The sequence below is a fragment of the Phalacrocorax carbo genome, chromosome Z, assembly GCF_963921805.1.
Source record: "Phalacrocorax carbo chromosome Z, bPhaCar2.1, whole genome shotgun sequence".
Lineage (NCBI taxonomy): Eukaryota > Metazoa > Chordata > Aves > Suliformes > Phalacrocoracidae > Phalacrocorax > Phalacrocorax carbo.
The window spans coordinates 13532417-13555111 of NC_087548.1; positions in this window are offsets into that span (position 1 = coordinate 13532417).

Here is a 22695-nt window from a genome sequence, read left to right on the forward strand (position 1 = left end):
TAAAGAGGGGTAGATTTAGACTGGATATGAGGAAAAATATTTTTGCAATGATGGTGGTGAAACACTGGAACAGGTTGCCCAGAGAGGTGGTGGATTCCTCATTCGGAGAGACATTCAAGGTCAGGCTGGACGGGGCTCTGAGTAACCTGATATAGTTGACAATGTCCCTGCTCACTGCAGGGGGTTTGGACTAGATGACCTCTAAGGGTGCCTTCCAACCCAATCATTTATATGATTCTATGACTCTATGAGTAGTAGGGCTTGGCTAGCTTGTTGTTTCCTCAAATGACTTGAGACAGCAACTTCCAAACAGCCAAGACTGTACCCTGAATTTCACACTGTTGTCTAAAGTCATCCCTGAGGGACCCCTCCCAAGGCTGAATCTGAAATCTCTCATTTGTGCAAATTGCACTGTCACATCAATTGCTGGGGACAATTCCAGCTCCAAAGGACGGAATCCAGCACACATCAGGTGTCTGCTAAGCTGGACAACAATAACGAGGTATTTTTGGAAACAGGTTGGATGCAGAACTCTTCCCTGCCACAATGTGAGGGTTGCCATGGGAAGAAGGACTCTCACAAGGAGGTGACATACAGGAGAAAACACTTTCCCCTGCTGGACCACCAGTTCTCTAATCCACCTGCACAGCACCTAAATATTATTATTGTGCCAATCTCGATGCAATTTGTCTAGGTCTGACTAGGTCACTGTCCCATTTGATGTATACCTTTGTAGAGACCAAGCCAGACAGGAGCTTAGAAGGGTTTGTTACATCTTGCTGCCACCTACTTCCATGCTAAGGATTCCACACTGTCCCACTGCTTTTTCCTTTACCTCTCATGGTTCTATTTCGTTGTTTACATTATTCTCGAGTAGCAGCTGTATGGTTGCCTCCTCGCAGAGCGCGTGATGGGCTGCTTGCTCTGCAGAGCCCCGCCCAGCATCATCTGCCACCTCTCTCCAGTCTTGTTTTCTGTCTGATATCTCACAAGGTGAAAGCCTGTGATTTCCTTCCCCCTTTTCTTCCTTCCCCTCCCTCCAGACACATATTTTTGTGTCAAGTTTTATTGCTTTCCTGGGTTCTGCCCCCCAGCACCAGGTGTTCTGTACATTAAGATAGCCCGTGAGCACCATATCACCTGGAAAAAGCACGGAGAGCCCTTAGCTCTCCCCCTGCTCCCTAGATGACCCCAAACACCACTGAAGAGATCGGGATCCCCTTTATTCTCCTTTTCCTTGCAGTAACAGCACCACCTTTTGGCTCCCAGCATGATGCTGTGATTTTGCATCAGCATCTCAGCGATGTCTCTGCAGTGCTGACATTTCCCAAAACAAGCCCTCGACTGCCTTAACTGTGCTCATTTCATTTGCAATACTGTTGCCTGGAGAAAAAAAGATCCCACAAGCCCCTGAAGTGAGGGGTCATCCCCCCAGCCAACCACATCTCTTGAGTGCTGCTTCTCCTAACTCAATGGCTTTTCAGATAAGATAACTGATTAGCAATTAATTCCACCTCCACCCAGCTCTGCACTCTGTGTCCAGCAAAGGGGGCAGTAGCATGGCTTAAAGCATGCAGTAATTTTCAGCCCTGAATGTGCATAAACATGCAAATCCTTTGACCTTTCTCTAATTGGCCTACAAGCCTGAAGTAGTTGAATGCAAAGAAATGGTGCTTATAAACCCAATTTCTTAGAAGAATGACCGTGCTCAAGACTTAGCCATTTTTTAAGAGCTTGTCATATATCTAGCAGAAAAACAAGAACTGTTGACTTTTTTGAGGCAAGGCAGTAAGAATCTGACATACAAGAAGAGAGATGACAGACTACACATATTTAAAATAAAAGCTGATCTTCAATTTTTAGTCACGCTTGAACAAGGGCCTGAAACCTGGGTGTTTGCCTCTTTATTGGTGACATCAGTCCTACAGCTACTATGTAAAAATTGCCATTGCTTGGAGCACCTGATGTAATGCAGGTTTTAATCACCCACAAATCTCCTTTTCCCCTCCTCCAGCTCTAATAAATCAGTCCTGCTTTACTGATGTGATTCCCATCAGCTCGCTCAGATTCTTCTGCCTGCCTCAGGGGTTAGCAACACCAGCAGAGGTGAGGCTCTCCTAATCAGGGATAAAGCAGAACAGATGCATCCGTTCAATGGTACAAATTCAATCAATTTCTAATAAGGGAAGTGTTTTGCTCAGAATTTAGTGGAATCTGCTTCATTTTGGGGATTAACTTTTCTGTTGTACTCCCTGGTAAATCCCCTTTGGGAATGTCTGTGACACCAGAACTAAACCACTTCTTAGAGATCAATAAATAAATCCACCTGCAGGTGTCTGAAGATGCAGAGCAGATTACTGCTGTCCTTGAAGACTGAGATTAAAAACAATTATAGGTTGACTCATGTTTCCTTGGACTATGACCATGTGCCTTGACCTTTGCCATGGTAGAAAGTGATGTAGTCAGGTATATTTAAAGATATACTCACAAGTATCTACATTCTGATTTATAATGTGTTCCAGTAACCTTGAATTAAATCAAGCATATTAAATCAAATTACTAGTCATTTGCACAATTTTTCAAATCTGAGCATAACTAGGCAGCAGCTTTCCTTCACTACTTCTGATTCACTTGTAAATTACTTTAATTTCCATTATTGTTTGTTACTTTTCTCTTACAAAGCCCAGGAACATAATTCTGCTGGGGTAATGCTAAAGGAAAAAAAAACAGGGGATGCAGACACCATCATAAATTTGATATACCTGTCACCTGGGCTGGAATGCTGTCAGTCCCTAAAAAGCTGGTGCAAAAGAAGGTAAAATAACTTACACACTTTCATCTTTCCAATTAGGCCCTTCCAAGAGCCTGATTCAAAGCATCTTTCAGTGGTTTTTCAGGGTCATAGTTTGGCTAATCAACAGCCATCTCTGGAATGAAAACTTGGCTGAAATGAGCATATTAGCCTTCCTGTCACAGTATCTAATCTGAGTTCAAATGAAAAACAAATATGCAAAGACTGGAACAATGTTTGTCTGTTAAAACAATCTAGATGAACACAACATAGGAAGGAAATAGCAGAGTTCTGGTATTTACACAATAAAGTTGAACACAGATTTTGAGGCAGCTTTTTTATTGTCTCTCCCACCTAGACATAGCTGTACCTGGAGAGGAAATGTCAAAATATTCTGCACTGCTCAACAACAGCTCCTGAAGAAATGAACAGAGCTTTTGCAAAGGCCATTGCTAACTGCTGTCAAAATAATTTACAGCCTGATCCCAAACCCATTGCCAATAGAAAGAGTCCCATGGACTGCTTTAGGCTTTCGTATGGATGCAATCTCTAATTTTCAAATGGTGCTGCTATTAAAAAAATGGGAGAAAACCAACTTGTCCTTTATTTAGGCACCCAAGCATGGGTTTGAGTCCTGGTCATCAACAGCTTCATTTGACAAATGCAATCCATGCTGGACTCTAGACCAGCTGGACTTGTTCTAGGGCAGGGGAAGTTCTTAGTAAGTTTTAATCTTATTACAGTAAAACTTGGAAGTATCTGGGATCTGTTATGCACACAAACCTAACAGGAATTGAAGATTTTTCTGCTGATAGCTGATTTTTGCCAGCAACTAGCAGCTCAAGCAAACTCTTGTGCTGACTGACCCCTTGGTCATTCCAGCTGGAGCTGGCAGAGACCAGAGACCATCCAACCTCAGATCTGTTTAATGTATTTTGTCCTCTTAACTTACTGAACAGAGTTCACTTAAAGCAGCCCTAAACACTAATTATTTAAATTCATCTATAGTAGGAATGAGGCTAATGAAATAACTCACTTCAAATGCCCTGGAGGTATCTTTGATAAGATGCCTGCCAGCACATAGTCATCAGTAGTTTGTTCTCAACTTACTGCAGTGAGAAATATCACGAGAAGGGAAATCGATAAATAAGGGAAACTGAAAACTAGCAAGGCAAATAAGGAAACCAGCAGGGAAATGCTAATATGTACACTAACTATCCATTAGTTACCCACTAGCAAACAACTCCCCTAGCAATAAATAATGCAAATGTTACATTGTTCTTTTATTTTATATTAAGCTGTTTTTTTACCGATGGGAAGAAAATTAAGATCTTCCCATGTGAAACTGGAAGTGTCAGTCTCCTAATAAATAAACTGGGTTACAGATGTTTCTTGGCCCTCTCACTGGTGCTTCAAGTGCTGGTGAAGCTGCGGGGGCCGTTGGGCACCAACAGCAGAAATACACTGAACAAGTAACAGCCTGGCACATTTTGACACAGGATTTCCTCTAATGGTTTTCCTCTGAGCCTCCCTTTCGGTTTCCCTCAGAAGCCCATCCAAATCCTCCTGCCTCAGCCTTCAGCTCACATACACAGCAGAGGGAGCTAAGCCACCATAAAATAAAAAACCACTTCCCTCCTAGGCACTGAGAAATGGCGTATAATTCAGTTTTCTGCTCTAAAGCTCCGATTACTCGGTACTGAAGCCTCCCTGTGGTGAGGTCTTCTCTTCCAGCCCAAACCCCACCTGAATACTCAGCTGATAAGCGCATATGCAGTGCTTCTGGATGGATCTCTGGAATTCTTTCATTTTTCAGGGATTTTTTTTTTAAAAGGACTTTCTCCTCTACAATTTCACTTTACCAGCATGTTTTGTTCTATATATTGGGTATCAGTCCCAATATTTTAAGGTACTGCAGCAACATTCAAAATTTTTCCGTTCTGTGCTCACTCTAATCTAACTCCAGATTGACATTATCTGCCAACAAGCCATGGGGCTCACCTGTGAACCTGTCCTCAGTTGGTGCTGACATCAACCCTATCCTGGCCTTGGCCATACTTCTCAGAGAAGAGAATTTCACATCATAAACCAACAATAACTTCTTACAGTAGCTACATTGCTTGCAATCTCCCCAAAACAGAGAGAACATGGAAATATAACTTCCATCTATAAGGCGCTGATACTCATGGGGCAGGACAGCCTTATTACTGCAGCACTGATATACAAGAAACTGCCGAATAATCTTGCATCAGTGAAAAACTGGACAACAAAATGGTCAATTAAATTTAAGACAGGTAACTATGAAGCAGTAGACATGTGGGGGAAAACATCCCATTTGTTAAACTTTCAGCATCTGTCTTAGATGGCTGTGACAGTTCACCAGCTGAATATCCCCTCTTTGACCCAGCACAGTACTTTTTGGAAGAGTCAGGTTCGCTTAAATAAGATGGCTTCGGTCTAACAGCCTTATGAGGATTATGAAATCACAGAAGGTATAACCCTCTGTTCTCACCATCATTTCTAACACCACTAAATCCACTGTTGCTCAGTATGTAAGCAGAGTCATTCATATCTGAGCGTGGCTGAATGTCCCCATCAAGAGTCAGCTGTGAACTCCAAAAACAGGACTCAAATCCAATCTGAAGAACCATGTGATTTAGTAAAGGCTTACGGAAGTACACCTTACACGCCCCCTCTCACCCTGCATTGCCCAAGCGGCCCTGGCCTCAGTGTATGCACCTGTATGAGGACCTCCAGCCCAAAGCCCACCCTACACCAGGACAGAACCTTGTGACTTACTGGTTTGGACCCTGGAATTGTCATTTGACAGGGTTAAGAAACAAAATTCAGTTACTCTTACCCTACTGCAGACAAAGTTGCTTTTGTATCAGAATAGTCTGGGGTGATGAGCTTTTTTTGCTACTATGACAATAAACATCCTGCCTTTTTCAACTCTTAAATTTTAATCAACAAAGGATCATAGAATCATAGAATGGTTTGCACGGGAAGAAACCTTTAAAGGTCATCTAGTCCATCCCACCCTGAAATGAGCAGGGACATTGTCAACTATATCAGGTTGCTCAGAGCCCCATCCCACCTAACCAGTATTTCCAGGAATAGAGCATCAACCACTGCTCTGGACAGCTTGTTCCAGTGTTTCACCACCTTTAGGTAAAAAAAGTCCTCCTGGCATGTAGTCTGAATGTAGCCTCTTTTAGTTTAAAACCATGGCCCCTTGTCCTATTGCTAAGGCCCTACTAACAAGTCTGTCACCATTTTTATTATAGTCTCCCTTTAAGTACTTACAGGCTGCAGTAAGGTGTTCACCCTTCTCTTCTCCAGGCTGAACAACCCCAACTCTCTCAGCATCTCCTCATAGGAGAGGTGCTCCAGCCCTTGGGTCATTTTTGTGGCCTCCTCTGGACCCGCTCCAACAGCTCCATGTCCTTCCCGTGCTGAGGGCTCCAGAGCTGGACGCAGCACTGCAGGGGGGTCTCACCAGAGTGGGGTAGAGGGGCAGAACCACCTCTCTTGATCTGCTGGCCACACTTCTTTTGACGCAGCCAAGGATACAGTTGGCTCTCTGGGCTGCAAGTGCACACTGTTCGCTCATGTCCAGTTTTTTATCCACCAGTACCCCGAGTCCTTCTCTGCAGGGCTGCTCTCAATCCCTTCATACCCCAGCCTGTATTGATACCAGGGGTTGCCCCGACCCAGGTGCAGGACTTTGCACTTGGCCTTGTTCAGCATCATGAGGTTCTCACAGGCCCACCTCTCCAGCTTGTCCAGGTCCCTCTGGATGACATCTCATCCTTCTGGTGTGTCAACTGCACCCCTCAGCTTGGTGTCATCTGCAAACTTGCTGAGGGTAGACATGATCCCACCATTAACTCACTGATGAAAATGTTAAACAGCACTGGTCCCAGTACGGCCCCCTGAGAGACACCACTCGCCATGGATCTCCATTCAGACACTAACCCTTTGACCAATATCCTCTAGATGTGACCATCCAAACAATCCCTTATCCACCAAACAGTCCATGCATCAAATTCGTACCTCCCCAATTTAGAGAGAAGGATCTTGTGGGGTAGCATGTCAAAGGCCTTACAGGAGTCCAGATAGATGACATCCGTTGGTCTTCCCTTGTCTACTGATTAAATCACTCCATCACAGAAGGCCACTTGGTTGGTCAGGTAAGATTTGCTGATGGTGAAGCCATGCTGGCTGTCTTAAATCACGTCTCTGCCCTATATGTGCCTTAGCATAACTTCTAGGAGAATCTGTTCCATGACCTTCCCCATCACAGAGGTAAGGCTGACAGGTTGGTAGTTTCCAGGATCCTCCTTTCTATCCTTTTAAAAAATGGGTGCCATAAGGGTGTTTTAAGGAGTTTTAAGCAATAAGGATCTTTAATACTTCTTCAGCTCTAAAATACCATTCAATGACTAAACAATGCAGTCCTGATGTAGCAGGGAAAAAAACCACAGGACTTCCACAATTTACAGGCAGGGGAACTGAATCACAGAGATTGTGCAATTTTTTCCTGAGAAACATTGGTCTTGCCCTTAGACATCTTGAATTTGAACACATTTTGCTATAAATATAACAATACCCTGCAACCCTATTAAAGGCCAGAAATACTTAGACTCTCAAGCCCCCAAAATAGCCAAGTCATTGTAGTCATCAGATGCTTTAAAAGACTTATATTTTCAGATTTAGAGACATCTGCTAAGAAGGAACCCAGATGTGTCCAGTAGGTGTCATTTTTGCCCACTCTTGCTTTCTTTACTAAAGGTTAATGAGAGGAGCAAGAAGGCATTTTCCCTGGGAAGTCAGAGGTATCATTGCTTTCCTATGCAAATGGATGGTGTTTGGGAGAGGAAATTATGGCATGTGCAGAAATGATGGGTTTCTCCAGAAATCTCTCCAGGCTGAACAGGAATGCTCGGGATCATTTTGGTGCCTGGTCATTTCTGAACTGAACTAAACTGGGCAGGCAGGTCCAGATCTTACTTGAAGTCCAGTTCTGCAGGGTTTGGCATTCTGAAATAAGGACTCTTCTCCCATGATCCTGTCCTTTCCACCTCTACATATTGTCAGCCACAGGAAGTCACAGCAAATTCTCTTGGTACCTTTCCCTGTACTGCTGGCGATATGGGCACTTCTGGTGAACAATTTCTTACCTCCTCCCCCTGCTACATAGAAAACCAGAAAGTGATGAAAGATAAACTTCTTCCACAGAGGGAAGTTAGCCATGGCTGCTGGGATCAGAGTGAAACCAACCAGGGATAGTTTCCTGCCATTCCTGCATTGTACAAACCTCTGGACCAGGACTGCAAGCACCTGCCACCTGTATAAGCCAACAGCCCTGAGAAGCAAAATCTTTCACGGCTCATTGTGGCCAAGTGGAAGACATTTTATAAATTTTATAAAATTTTTGATCGTTTTTATTAATTGTGTCCTTTGTCCCAATACAGGAAACTTTCACCCCACAGGACAGGGAGCTGAAGGAGACCTATGCTTCCCCAGGGACAGTTCAGAGCAAAGCTTACCATTGGTTGGCATCAAAACGTTTTAGACTGAGACACTGCACTTTGGTTTGAGGTGCTGGAGCTCCAGCTAGACATGGGTTTCCTTTTGCCAGTTTGGCTGATGCAGGGGTGACCTCTGCCAGAGGGACATGGCAGCGAGCAGAGCAGCCCTTGCTGCTCCCTGATCTTCAGCCCAGAGGGCCCTGAGGAATAAGATACACAGACAAGTGCTAATGGACACCCACATGTGCAAGAACATCTTGATGTTTTCCCATGAGGCTTGCAGGTAGCATGAATGCCAGGTGTGAAATTAAATCGGTACCAGCAGCAGGGCTGCAGCCTGCTGCACAGATGCCAGGGAGCTGCACCCGTTTGCTTCACATGGGCAGCTGGGGCCAGAGCTGGGGGCTTGGCTGTCACATGGACCCTGCCAATGCACAGGTGCCATGGATGTTCCTCCTCTCGCTCCCTGCCCTGCTTTGAACAGCACAGCTATGGGAGCTTCACCCTGTTGCTTGCTGTATATTCACACTGACCCCAAGGAGGCCATTTTGCATCTACTGTCCTTCCTACCTAGCGTGCTGGTGAAGTCAGACAATTCATCCCTAACCAAGCAAGCTGCAAACTACAGCCACACATCTAAAATTTCCACTCAGGCACCTTCATGACGTTGAAGCAGAACTTGCAGCACTGTGTTCTTTTATGCGTTGCTTTCATGCAAAACAGAAACAGGCCCCACGGCTGTCTCCAGCTCATCTACAAAGATATGGAATCAGAAGTTAAAATTTCATCTGATATTCCCAAACAACTGAAACGATTTTTGTTATTAAAAACTGAGTAAAGTGAATCCCCTCTTCCATGAACCCACATTAGCCATGGGCCACCAGTGACATTAGTACCAGGCTCCAGAGGGCACGTGCAAACCACAATGCTCCGGGATGCTCACAGTCCTGTGCCTGGGACTGCAGCCTACAGACTCAGGGAGCTGTCAGAAAATATAATTTCGATAGACCTAACTAGTTTCTCTGGCCAAGAACTATCCCTAAACACATCATTCTATTCTAAAATCAGTTTTTCAGCTCCAAATAATTAGAAGCTGTTGTTGCTTCCTTCCTCTCTTGCAGAGACAACTTGCAGCTGTTTGCAAACAGCTGATAGGAATTTTTGGTCGCCTGCCCAATAGCACAGTATTGTGCCTGCCTCCAAACTGGAGGAATTTATGCCACAGTGTGAATTTCAAACATGTAATATCAAATTATCTATCGGGAAATATTTCTGTGCATGGGTAAGCTGTGTCTGAAGCCTCACAGTAACTCTGGAACTCAGTTTTCCAGGGTGGGATCCAGCGCTTCAAGTCAATTTGCCCAGACTCCAAGAAACATGCTACATTTCTGAAGGAACCTGCTGCTTTCTTGTAACTGGCTCATAGGCCCTTTCTTTTAGAGCACTATTTCTTTCAGTAACTGGCATTAAGTGAAAGCGTGGACCATGAGGCAGGCAAACAGGATCTCATTTCAGATGATCATTGCTTCTTCAACGAGACAGCAATGATAAAGCAGTATAAGAGGCACTTAGAGAAATCCAGGTAAAGGCAAGTGCTCTTTTCAGCAGCTCATTCAGTCAGATAAACTCCCATCAGCCGCACAGATTAAGGTCTTCTTAATCACACAATACTGATCTTTAATTACACCACATAGCAATGATGGCAAGAAACTGCTCAGCCCACTTTGCCCGAAGGGATCTGTTACTGTAGCGGGTCAGAGAAAACAGCTTTGTCACCACAATCATCCAGGGCTGAACGACAAGGTAAAGAAAAACTCAGATATCGACAACCACATTTAAATCAAAAAGATACCCGTTATGAGAAAACTTCAAGGTGAGGTCTGAGGTTTTTCACAAAATTATAAATAGAAACGATTAGTGTACCGGGCTTTGGGGACCTTTCAATATATTTAGTTACAGAAGCATGACAAAAACAGGGTGACTGATTTCAGCATGCTTTGAAGCAGGGACTTTTTCAGGATTAAGCCTTTCAACCAGCAAGTAATGTCTGAAAAACTTGTCACAGAGTTCAAGAATTTAGGTGTTTATTTCCTCACAGCCTTGAAAGAGTGTGCTTTTTTTTGTGGTTTTTCGAATCAGTAACTTAGGGTTTGGTTTGTAAAGTGAGGGTGGCTGGATACATGACCTGAGCAAAGCTGGATAATGGATGGGATTTTTACCAGGCTGAGGGCTGCTTCAGCAGATGACTCACTGCTCTGCTGGGTCACTTCTGGGTGGCAGTGACATGCCCACTCATGCAGAGCAACAGATTAACCCTCTGTTTAAATGATGCAATACCCATTTTCTAGAAGGTTTCACAGTCTCCCTCTGTATTATCTCCTGCAAAGACTTCATTTTTACAGGATTTTCTGAATGCTGGGGCTTTGGTTTCCATTAGTTTTCCTTGCTGCAGAGCAGCTTTGTGTTTTCACTCCAAGAGCAGCAGAACAGCTGTTTTCCAGAAATTAGCCTGGGAAAAGCTTCAGTTACAGCTTCATGAACTGAGCTTCATGCATCACCCACAGGTTTTGCTTTATCAGCTGTAAGACAATAAGAGACCATTCAGGTTTTGAGGCTCCTGTTATTGCTTCCAAGTCCACCTGTCCCCAGCACATGGAAACTTGGTACTTGTATCCTTTACCGTCTCCTGCGTTTTCTTCTTCACTCCTTGTCCCTTCTTCTTCATCCCAAAACAGCTTCAAAGACTCTGGAAACTTCCAAACTTTCACTCCTCCCACAGTGTCCCCTTGTTCCATTGCATCTTTTGCACCTAAGTCCCCAACACATCTAGATGGGGAACATAGCACTGGAGAGGCAACATGGCAAAATCAGGGGTTTCTCAGGACTGAGCTGAAGACCATCCTCAGTAAGCACTTCTCTCCATTTCTTTTTAGAGCGGGAAAGGTGTTTTGGAGGACTATGCTCAAATAAAAGAGATTTTGTCTCCCTTCTTCCCTTTGGAGACTATATGAATGTGTCTAAATGAAGGCTGGGTTTGGAAACTCGTGCATAGCCATCACATCTGTCTGTGTAAAGTCTAGGCATCTTCCTCCAAAAATCAAGCTGGTCTCTGTCTCTTGCTCATGCCCATTTTTAAAGAAACCCTCTTATGTAAGCTTGACTGATCATATTTCTGGCCTTGCTAATACAACATAAAATGAGCTTTACCATGCAGAGGACAAAACAGTATTTTAACACAGTTTTCAAAGCACTCTTTACTCTGACAGTGCCTTTCCTGCCATGGATCAAACTGTTGAACAGTGTCCACAATCATGAGGGCATCTTCTTCAAACACAGGGTCAAACATGGACTGTGTGTCATTCCAGGTCCTCTTTGAGCAAACCTGAATATCATCAGGCTTTTCAGGCCACCCCAGTGTGCAATTAAACTAAATTCTGCTAAGAGCTGTCATCTGCAGGTTCCCTCATCCTGGGGCGCAGTACAAACATTTTTTGTAGGTATATGAGCACTCCAACAATGCAAAATGCTGAAGCTTAACAAGGTGGTATAAAAATATGTCTTCTTCCAAAAAGGGGGGGGGAAGGGGGAGAGAAAGAGAAAAGAAAGGAGAAAAACAAAGAACAGAAGAAATCAAACCAGCTCTCTAGTGAAGTCTGTTGGTTGGGAGCTCACGAAACTGCAACACAGACAGTCAGGCACCACTGAGAGTTCCTGTGATTATTTCACTTTCCTGTGGGTCAGAAACTTTCACCAACACACGGCGGGTGGCAAAAGCTACTGCAGAGGGGGAAACAGCGTCTCTAAGCCAGCAGCAGTGGTTAGCACCCCACTCCTCCGGGCACATACCCACACTGACACGGAGCAGGCGTAGCCCCTTTTAGTGCATCTTCAATCCAGTACACATCGTCCCTAAAATCAGCATGGGGATTTGAGGGCTCTGCAAGCCAAGCTACCAGCAGAGAAGGATTAGACGCTGCAAGAGGGGCACATCTCTGACCATGCTGCTGTGGTCATGCAGGTGACGCACTGGGGCAGCTCTTCAAGGATACACAGCAATATTTCAAGTCAAGATGCCATTATTAAGGGACGGGGCCGCATTCAATTGATGCAAGTGTGAAATTGGGTAATGTGATTTGTTAAACTGAGGCAACAGACAGGAAGATGGCATACCCCATCCCCTGCTCATGCATGCTTGTTCCAGTGCCTTGAGCCTGGCTCAGACCCCAGTTCTGCAGGCCCTAGAAAAGAATTTAGGGAAGGGATACAATTATTTATATGATGATTAGCTCCTTCCCTGGGTGGCTTCTCCCTCTGCACCAATGGCTTGAAAAACAGCAACAACTTCCATAAAGCTTTTGTAGAATAAATGTCAAAGGAATAAGGAAAGAGAAAATAATACCTGTCGGGAATTTCCACAGAGAGCCTGTGGTTAGGCTAAACCTCCATGACACAATGGAGAGTAGAAAGGATCACCATTAAGCAAAGAGTGACCTTCCAGTGCACTATATAGCAATTTAATCATGAACAGAACATCTGACCCCACATAACAAGAAGTGGCTACTTCTCTAGTCTCTATAGGAGGGAGAGACAAATATATTGACTCCCATAAAGGGTCCTTGTAGGTTTTTTGCCTTTTTCCCTTTATTTTCCCAGTTTTTGCATTATCAGTCTCTTTGAGAACATAGTTTAATGCAGCTTTCCCCATAATCCTTTTCATCACTATGCTTCATCACTTGGAAATAAGTAAATAATCATCACTGCTCTAAAACTTCTAAACTTTATCCTGTTAAAGGGACCCCTTCCCCCTACCCCTAACATTGTTAACACCTGCAATATCCTGGGCTAATCTACACCTAGACGCAAGGATTCCTGATAATTCTCTGACAAACAATCAGATAAACACTATAAAAATAGATTATAGAAAGGCCTCTTATCCTGGTTGCAATGCCAGAGATTATTGAACTGTGGAAACATCAATTAGGGCTAAAGCAAAGAGGTGTGAAGATAGACAGATTTTAACTGCTGGCTATTGGCAGAAGCACACTTTAAACGTGAAGTTTAAAGTTGTTCCATTTCCTCTGCTTCAGTAATTATAACATTTGTATAGCCCATAATTACACAGACAAGTTTTGATGACTGCTTCCTCTTTTGCATAAAGGTTTTTCTCAGTTGTGTTCTTTAACAGACTCTCCCATCAGCTGATTTTCTATGCCAATATGCATAAATTAAAAAGACATCCAGACATCCTTAGAGAAGCAACAGACTTACCCTAGGTTTATTTCTGTGAGTGTGTCTCATCATTCCTGGATTTCTGAAGTTTACTGCAGTTGTCTAGCTCACGTGTTTTGCAAACGATCCAAGTAAAGAATGAGTCAAATCGGCAGAGCTAGCAGAAAAACTATTAGATCATGACTTAGAGCTATGATAACCAGCCCACAGGTCAGTAACTCCTGCGCAGAATTTAGCCAAGCTGCCAGAGAATATCGTCAGGAGTTCAGAAGAAAGCTTACTCTTGTAGGATTAAGTATAATTATAGGATTAAATGTCATATTTCATATTTTATATAATATTCTTATATTATAAATTATATTTATATTTAAATATAAGTATTTTATATGTAGCTCTGAAATGTATCTTCTGAATCAGGGAGTCCATATTTCTGTACATTGCCAAAATTGGTAGAATAAAAGAAGGGAAAGATTACTTCATGCCCATCCTGTTTTCAGTAGTCCTATCATCTTCTTTCTCAGGTGTCCCATAGCCACCATCACAGGCACGTGCCTGGGCTGACCCTGCCTGGCAATGCTACGCCCATTCTCTCTTGTGCCCAGAGCATGGGATCAAATACTTTACAACCACAGGAAAATGTACCAGTACCACTATCCCAGGGAACACAGTGACTTTGATCCTCCACTCCAACAACATTCTTGCCAAATAGTCCTAGACTGACATTAAGAATTTCCCTCCATCACATTTGCCACTGGGTGTGGCCATACACTGATTATTGGGGGGGATGGAAGAGCAGCCAGATGCATCCAGCTGGAATGACCTTAGCTATTAACAGAACAATCATGAGAAAATCTTTCTCTTCATGGTTGAGCGCACAGCGCCGCTTCAGCCACAGGCTGCCCTTAGTGCTCCCTCCAAAAAGCTCTGTTGTGCACCATGCCTTAGCAGCAAACTCCTGGGTGTGTGGAGGAGAAGTAAATAGCGGAAAAGAAACAGCAGGTAGAAAATACCTGTATGTACCGCAACTGCAACTCTTGCAAGTTCTGCTCTCTTATGAAACCTGTCCTCCTTTTCGCTCTACAAACAACACACCATGATCTGCTCCTGGGAGAAGTCTGTAACCACCAAGGCCTCTATTATCATGGGAGGTCACAGAACACGTTCCATTTCCTGGCTGCCAGCTGCTTGATTTCTCAGTTTGCTTTTTTTTCCCATGCACATAGAAGCTGGGTTTACAGCTTGTTGGATTTGTAACATCCAGTTCTGTTGGGGGGGATATTAAAAGTAACTGAAAAAATGAAATATTCACATTAGAATGAATATAAGAAATGACTGATAAGGATATTCGCAATCTTTCTCTAGTAATGAATCCCCCAAATATACTAATGAAAGAAAGCCTACACTGTTGCTTCAGTGTTAGAAGGGAGGCTGTGACTTACAGGTTTTTGGCTTACATGTCACTTTGCCTATATATCTATGAAAGAATGTGATCTTCCTTTAACCTCTCATAAGTATCATGTGAAACATATTATTTTGGCAATTGCTCCAATTACATGTACGCCTCACATTTCCAACTATTTTGTTATAAATGACCTGTGTAAATTAATAGCATAATTTGATCACACATTAATAAAATTAATTATAATGCCAATCCAGTATCATGAACCAATAAATCTCATCTCAAATATCTTACAACTTAGGATAAATAGACTACAACAGCAACAACAAAATAAAAAAGAATAGTATGGTTACTTTTCACCAAGCCTGCCTAAATTCTAGTTTTTTTCTTTAATTTAAGGATGTCGTTGGTGGGTAGGATATGTTTTAGAAGAAAGAGATAAACAGTTGTTCCAAACCCAGAAGCATCACCAAAAAAAAAAAAAAAAAGTGAAAGAATGGAAAGCTGAGGACAGGGAAACAGATAAAATCAGAAATAGGCATTGCAAAGAATATCATGGGTAGACACAATGATTATCAGAGTTGCCAATACTAGATCCAGTCCATTGCTTATTGTGAATGCTTTGTCATTTGCGAGATAAATTCATAAATAGGGATTCTGGAGATGCTCCCTCATCCCTTGGAGGATTCCCAGAACTGGGGGTCCAACAGGTCACTGACTGACTGCCCTTGTGACTCTGTTTTCCCAAGTACAGTACCAAGAATTTTCTTAGCGGAGGTTTTTAAAAGCTTGACAAGGTATTTTACTTGTTGTTTTGCAGGTGCTGTCATTTTCTGCTTTTTGGCAGTTGCTGAGATACCACAAAAAATGTGGTTTTCACAGTGATTCAGCCCTGAGCCAAAACTGAAAGTTCATGTTATTTACTAAAAACCCAGAAGGCTTCTTCAGCCCAGGAGTGCAATGATTGCACCAACATCCCTGAGGCCAACTGGTCCTACAGTTTTGTGCTCCTGTGTGACTCTCCAGCCTGAGTGATGGAAGGTGGGACTTCATCACCAGCTCAAGGAGGAGGAAGAGGTGGTGGTGACACCAGGTCTCCAGAGAAACTGGAGAACCCCATGAGAGGCTGGCAAGGGAGAGGGGCAGCCTCATGCTGCTCACCCCTTCCCAGCCCAGGAATGTCCTGTGGGTCATATCCATGGGGTGACCAGCATCACCAGCGGGGGTCACACGCCACAGGGTCATAAGGGACATCCTGAAGGGGGGCGGGGGTCTGATCCCATGGAGATCACATGGTCACCCCAAGAAGGTTACATCCCATAGGGTCACCAGGGACATTGCAGTAACCACAGGGTCAGCAGGGATGCCTGGGGCAGGGAAGACAGCCAGACAGGCACTCTCCTCCCTGCAGTAGGTGACCCCCTGCAGTGGGGTGCAGACCACTAGCCGCCAAGGCAATCCCTGCAGAGGTGGGTGGGGGCTCGTGGGGCAGTCTGCGCCAGGTGCCCCACAGAGAGAGCTGCTAGCTTTATCCTCTTCCCTGCCATGCTGAGTGGGACCAACAGCCCTCCTGGCATGGGACATCCCACCCGGCACCTGCTCACTGGTGCACTTCCTGGGGCACCTGCTCCTCAGGGCATCCTGCCAGCTCCGCTGAGCGCTCAGGAGGCACCTTCAGAGCATCTCCCTCCCATGCTGGCAGCACTGCGGTCCAGACTGAGAAAGTGCCCGTAACACCTTATCAGCAAACCACCACACGTGACTCATTTGGCAGAGTCCTGTCGACTCCATTTTGCAAAACTGTCCCTGGCATCCCCCAGAGCTGCAGGGCAGTGGGCAGTGGCTGGTGCCTGTCCGGGGAGGCTCCTCCTTCGCTTGCCCTTTCCCCAGTCCTTTCAGAGGTCCTCTGTCACCTCCTCAGCACAGCACTCCTCTCACCTCTCTCTGCCTGCCACCACACTCTGCCATAACCACAGATACAATCTGGTCACACCAGCCATGCCCTGCAAGACTCCTGCCACCACCTGACAATTAAATTGCCTTGTGTTAAAAATAACAACAAAAAACCCAACAACCCTCCCCCACCTCTATCTTCTTCTCTCTTTCCAGATTAAAAGCTCCCTGCAGACTCACAGCCTATGTGCCCTCCCCCAGCTCCACCTCTTTACCCACTGCAGGATGATGAAACAGAGAGGGAGGATGGTGTCTTGACCACAAAGCATGATGCAACTCAAGGTGCTGCCAAGCCAAATCAAGACACTCCTGCCTGTGGGGCACAGCCCACACACTTCCTCGCTGTGATACCCCTCTGCTTCCTCCCTCCAGGCATCTGCACTCCTCCACTCCTCTCTTGCACACGTGGAGCAGGTGGGGATGGTGACAGCCCTGCTGAGGGGCATGGGGTAGGCACACGGCACCCAGACCCAGGTGGGAGGCAGGGAGCAGCTGACCCCGGGACCTTCCTAAAGCGCAGAGGGTCCAGAGAATAGAAACAGGTTATACTTTGCACTTTATAGTGCAAAAAATACTTTGTTGTTGTCAAGTACAAAACCCTTTTTCCTGTTTCCCCTATTTACTTCTCCTTTACACCCCTTGGAGCCAGCTGGTGCATCTGCAGAGAGATCTCTCGTGAGGAAGAACACGGTGTCCTAACCCTAGAAGGGAGACTTCTTATTTCTGACTTGTTTGTTTGCACTCTTAATGCCAAAGGTCACACCAGTAGCTTTCCCTCTCCCACTAGTAACTGACACCCCACAGCAGCACACCCACAGCCAAAAGTGTGCCTGCTGGGAGGGGGGGAGGCACATGGCTGTGGATGCATGGGAGAAGATGGTACCCATGTTCAGAGCCAGCGTAGGCATCAAATGCGTCCAGCTCAGTGCTGGTTTTCTTTCCCTGATGTCACCTGGAAACAAAGCAGTATCTCAAATGTGGTGTTCATTTAGCAAAGGGGAGATTACAAGCTGCAACTGGTGGTGCCACATGGAGCTGCTCCCCATAGCAGGGCTCCCCTGAAGTCAAGAACTGGATGAATCTTAGGTCAGCATGGTAATAGATGGACACTCGGGGATGACAGCACTCCCACCTGCACCTGACAACCCTGTCCACCACTTCCAGCATGTCCTCCTCTTCTCTACAAGCTGCTCACACCTATAGAGAAAGCACTGAGAGCCCAAATGAAGCACTTTATCACAGGAAGGGACAAGCCTCCTTCTGTTTCTGTGCAAAGTCATTGCCACTGGCACAGTCCTGCGCAACGTGCTCAAGCAGGGGGTTGGACACCGTGATCTCCAGACGACTCTTCCAACCCCAAACATTCTGTGATTCTGTGATTTCTTCTTGCAGCCCTTGGTGCCTAAAGTTCCTGCAATGTATCTGCAGGGCCACTGTAGGGGACTTTCCATCTCCAGGGAGGGTTTTCGTTTTGTGTCCCATTTAGCAAAAGAAGCAAAAGTCACACTCTCCCCCCTCCCTGTGTGCTTTTACATATGAAAAACAAAACTGAAAAGGAAATGAACTCATTTCAGTGCAATCAGAGGCAAAGCTTTAAAATGAAACTAAAATGAAACTACCTTGCAACAAGGGATGCTCTCAGCCTTCCCGTACCAACTCTATTTTCAGTCTAGCAATGAGTCAAGTGATCCCTCTGCCTTCACAGTCTGTGGCCACCTTGACAGCTTTCACCAAGACACAATTTCAGTCTGCCCCACTTCTCAGCCAGTGGACCCTGTGTATGGACCCTTCGTATAGCGAGTTAGGACATAGACCATGTTGCACACTGCCACAATAGAGTGTGCAGATCCTCAAACGGAAGTGGTCCGGCTTCCCTCAGTGACGCTCTGATGGCTGGAGACTGCTTGTAGCCACCAGAGCACCCCAAAATGGGTATATCTTGGCAGTGTGTGTGTGTGCATGTGTGGGGTGAGGGCACAGCCTGCTCCCATACTCCTGGCAGCTCCTGAGGTCTGGGCTGTGATGATCTATCCACCATATAGTCTCATACTTTTGTCCCTTTTTTCCTAAACAGGAATTTTGAAATGAATCCCAAATCATACCTTCATTATCTCATTGTTACAGCAAAGACATGGGCCCAAGATCCCCAATGAAACACATCTGATTTCTTATTCATAGGAATCACTGACAATTCAAATTGTGGAGGAGTTACTGTACTTTCTTACAATGGCGAACATAGCATCTGCCTTTTCCAAATGTAGAGGTCTAATCTCTATAAAGCAATGTGAATAAAGCACTTAAGCCCTAAAAATTTCAAAGGAGAATCCTTCACAAAGGATACTGTGTTCCACCTTGGTTCAGTCCTGCTTTCTGCTATCCTGTTCGCCTTTTGCCCTATGTTCAATTTCCTTGCTAAATTCAATCTTGCCCTAAATTAAATCTGCTTTGTGGGATTTAGGGGGACTAAGTGATTCTTTATCCAACTTGAGATTATTCAAACAAGGCACTTCCAAAACTCAGCACCGAGAAAATATTATTCACAATAGTCTGATAATCTTCCAACCATGCAAAATAGCTCCTGTTCCAATCACAGAGCATTGGAAGAAATCAGGGGAGACACTGCAGCACTGGGGAGCTGCTCAGTGCCAGACTAGGAATCCCAGGTGTCCATGCCGGTGTCCAGCAAACCTCGTTTGGACTCCTTAATTCCCCCATTAGACTTCAGTGATTCACAGCAAGTCAGTGGTAGCAAACCCTTCATGGGTTACAAGATTGCTGGCTCAGCTGCAAGGCACTGTCATGCCAGGAAAGCGCCAAGTGTCTCACACACGGGATTTCCCTTTTTTTTTTAATCCCACACCTGCTGCTTGACTACACACAGAAATTATGACAAAGTGTAGAGGAGGTGTAGGGAACAGGGAAAACAGGAGGTAGCCAGAGACTGAAAAAGGATCTGGCAGACCACCAAGCAATGAAGAATTCCAGAAATGGAGCACATTCAAATTCTCAACAAAGATAGCAAGACAGAAAATAACCATAGTTGCCATCCAAGGAAGGACTTATGCAAAAACCCAGCAGTGATGGTGCAGCTGTGCTAACAGTATGCTTGGCATTTGCAAAGACACCTACGCACACAGAGGAGAGCTCTTCAGCAAATACTCCACCAGCCTGATAAACAGAGACCATACCCAATATTTACTTTACTAATACCTACCTCTTCTGGATAGCAATTGCAAAGACTGGCCTTTATGAGGATATTGTCATCTTCATGAGTGCTAAAACCCACTTAACAAACTGCCTAGCAAATTTTGTCTGCTCTGACATTCCTTTCAGCTCTTTAGAAAGCTTTTTGGTGACTACCTATGGGATGAATCAGGAATGATCTTACAAGGAGCCACCTGCAGTGTCTTTGCTTTCTGCTTTCACAGAAAATTCCACTCACCAGATAATCAGCCCTGGCTAATTTAGAATTGACTATATAACAACCTGTGACCAGGAAAATTCAGTCAACTAAGTGTCCTCACAGTTATGCCTCGATAAAGGGCATGCAGTTGATAGAAACTCGCTTCCACTTCAGCTGTATCACGGAGGGGCTCTGCTATCCAAACTCATCCTCGACCAAAGTTTATTTCTCAGTAGGAAAACTGCTTTGCCCACCCTGGCTTTGGTGCCCACCAGATCAGACACACGTGACTCATCTTCCAGAAGCATTTTGGAAGTGATTGCTGCCTCCTTGGCGCACAGGCGATTTCAGAGGAAATGATGGGTGTTCATCCCCCCCACCAGTGACAGAACACTGCCATCTATGACAAGCCATGCAAGTTCATCTTTTGCTTAGAAAATGGTATGTTTAAACTTTCAAGGAAGCGCAGGCAAGAGATAACAGTATTAGGGAGAGTATAAGATTTAGTGGTAGGGCCATTCGTTAATATTTAAACAGCAGTTAAGACCTGTGTAAGTGGGGGTTATGTATGAGCAGTGGGCACGCAAGTCTCCTCAGTTTCTTTTCCTCTGGTGCTGGATCACACCAGCAACTCAAAGTCAAATTAGCTGGAGTATTTCACGTAACAATTTGGATGTGCATTAACCTCTTCCCTCACTGAATACAGAACAAAGCCTGTATTTCCTTGAAGTATTTCCTTGAAAAGTAAGATTGGGATTAATGCTTAAGGCTTGAGGATTTATGAAGCTTTACTTCTATCGGTGAGAGAGATCCCTGGAGGAATGGCGACAGGGAGTTAAGAGTGGTTTAAGAAATTAAACACAAAATCAAAGCCTGTCGGGACCATCATCACCCTCACCGAGCATGGCCGCACCCTGCTGCGCCTTCCTGAAATGACCTTTGGTTTGTGCTCCTGACAATAGAGCCGAGCTTCCTGCGCGGGTGCTGGGACCTGCGAGGATCAACAGGAACTGCCGACTCTGCAGTCTACAGAAACAGGAAAAGGGAGAAACTAACAGCTTCTCAGTTAACACAACAGAAGAGCTGTCAGCACCAGACAGCCTTGGGAAGATGAGAAGATGAACCCCAATAACGAAGTAGTGTCAGAGATTTCTTTAAGACCTTACAGGGAGGCACAGAAACAGGTTGAAGCTGATTCAGCACAAATAACTGAGTTCAGAGGAAAAACCCTCCTGCTCTTGATTTCATTTCTGCAACATTCGATTTCCTTTCAGCAAGCCTGCCTGGCAGTGTTACTCACACTGTGAGTTCATCACGTGTCGGCTTCCCATAATATGTTCCTGGTTAGACCGCATCGCCCAGACACCGGCAAAGCCCTGGGCATGTTATCGCAAGAGGATTCTCTCTTCTCAGCTGTGTAATTGCGCTAACTTCAAATGGTGTTAAACAGAAATAAACTGGGAGGCTGCTCCAGGGGGGTTGTGCTTTTTGGGCTGCTGCTCTGCTCCCCACCATGGCTGTGCCCACCTGGGGACCCGTGGTCCTGCTCGGTGGAGCAATGGCAAGAAACAGCTTTTGGGGCTGCTCTGCTAGAGCAGCTTCCCAGAGGCCTGTGCTCCCACAGCTACACTGCTTTATTTAAGGGAACCGAAACAAAAAAACATCGGAGCTCACTGGTGGCTTTAAACCACACTGGACTTTTTTTGCTCTGCCCCTGTTGTGCAATCCTATAATAGGCAGCAACCCTGCCATGTGCTGCTCCCACCACAACGGACTGTGATTTCCCACATATCAGTAAAGCCCTCACACACCAGTAAAACCCTGTGGGGAGGGGGGCCAGGTCTGGAGCTGGTGCAAGTCAGCTCCCCTCTTAAACACTGGGGCTTCCTGCCTTTCACCACTGTGCTCAGATACATGGCTCTGACCACAGCGATGGGGGAGATCAGCATGTCAGATATGCTGGCTCACAGGTGGGTCTATTAACCTGTTTTATATACTGAAGTCCCCCACTGTTCTTATTACCCCAAACTATTTTAAAATAAAATAAAGAAAATCAATGAATGCCTGTGACTCTACTATCCCACTGGTTTGTGCCCAGCTGCCCTGATGGGAAAGCATCTCCTTTCCCATATATGCCCAAAAGACGCGCCCATGTCTTTGTGTTGCTGCAAAGGTATATGGACAAGTGGCCTCTAAAGATCATTCCCCTTTTGGGTGAGGAAGGGCTGCCAAGCAGGACAGGATTGAGGTTCATTTGGTTTTGGCCTCATTGGAGGAACAGCCTTTTAGCTAATTTACCCACATATTAGATCTGTCTTTGAATTCACAAAGAAGAACAAGCTCCAGGTCATGCCTTGCTCTGCCTAAACAGGCAAAATAAATACAC